The following is a 1,271-nucleotide window of genomic DNA, read 5'->3' as shown; positions in this document are numbered from 1 at the left end:
AGGAAGATGATGTGTCTCTTCCAGTATTTTTACCACGACCAACCCCAGTAAGGGAATCGGATTCTTCCGGTCTGGGAATGATTCGGAGGCGACATCCTCTCGGGACATGGTTACTTCTTAAGTGGGTAGTCAAGTTCTGTGGCTATCAGTTATAATTACTTGGATCACGCGTCTCAATACCGAGAATGCCAGTCGGAGATCGAGACCAATAGGGATGTAGCGCAGTTTGGTAGCGCATTTGTTTTGGGTACAAAATGTCGCAGGTTCAAATCCTGTCATCCCTATTGTTCCCCGTACATCCCAAAATGATATTGGTGAGAAATTGGTGACAAGAGAAATCCATCTGGGTAGATTGTTTGTGTTATTCAACTGATTCCCCCACAAGAGACATTCCATTTATCTTCCTCTCTCCTGGTCGGTGAAAGAACCACTCCGATTAAGAGTCTGATTCTATTCCCGTGTCCGGATGTCCGCAGATTCTGATTAGAATGGAAACTGGCTTACGTGGGGAATGGAGCGCCCTTAGTTCAGTTCGGTAGAACGCAGGTCTCCAAAACCTGATGTCGTAGGTTCAAATCCTACAGGGCGTGTTTCTCCGACTCAAGTCGGTATCAGCTGGTTCGACCAATACCCACACATACTAAGAATTTGCATTTCCCGATCCCTCTGGATTACCAGAGAGATCTTAGGAATGGGAGAAGGATATGGCAAATGAGTCTCCGTCTTCTACCGAATATCTAGTTGGTCGCCACGTCGATATTGCAAATATGCAGTTACAAATAATCCAGCTAGAGTTATTGGGATCAAACCCAACACAATTCCGGATAGCAGTGCTTCAACCATTTGGGTTCACATACATTTAGTACAAATACTTACCGAAAAAGATTCAGGTATTAATTGGTAATAGATGATTGGTAAGTGCGGCGGATCAGTAAGTGCTAATGGGCACTCCTCGTTCCTTCTAAGCTGATACTCTTGTATCATATAAGCCGGATCTTATTCAATCCAACAAATAATACTGAAGTTGAGATTGGTGCGGACGATAGAAAAGCGAAGTGACTCGGTGGAGTAAGCATAGATTTAAGTACCAAATTGATTTAGCAGATAGGTTAGTAGAAAAATAATTGGTTACTCGGAACTATCGAAAGGGGATTCGAAGCTTGGTAGACATATGAGAGCAGTTTATCCGACGAGAAGATCGCGTTTCAGAAGCTGGGAATGGGATCGACAGTTCATCGAAATATCTCCAACCTCTGAATGAGTGGGAGGAA

At 43.8% G+C, this 1,271-nt stretch overlaps 2 non-coding genes across 2 annotated transcripts; both read left to right on the top strand.

The window, feature by feature from the left end:
• Positions 1–210: 210 nt before the first annotated feature.
• On the top strand, positions 211–284 carry TRNAP-UGG (transfer RNA proline (anticodon UGG)). Its single transcript has one exon. It is a non-coding gene; the product is annotated as a tRNA-Pro (tRNA).
• Positions 285–516: 232 nt separating this feature from the next.
• On the top strand, positions 517–590 carry TRNAW-CCA (transfer RNA tryptophan (anticodon CCA)). The gene has a single exon. It is a non-coding gene; the product is annotated as a tRNA-Trp (tRNA).
• The last annotated feature ends 681 nt before the right edge of the window (positions 591–1,271 follow it).

The sequence above is a fragment of the Dipteris shenzhenensis genome, unplaced genomic scaffold, assembly GCF_047967505.1.
Source record: "Dipteris shenzhenensis isolate YYH24624 ecotype China unplaced genomic scaffold, Dip_SZ_1.0 scaf0122, whole genome shotgun sequence".
Lineage (NCBI taxonomy): Eukaryota > Viridiplantae > Streptophyta > Polypodiopsida > Gleicheniales > Dipteridaceae > Dipteris > Dipteris shenzhenensis.
The sequence above is the reverse complement of the archived record's forward strand: the minus strand, read 5'-3'. Positions and strand labels throughout refer to the sequence as shown.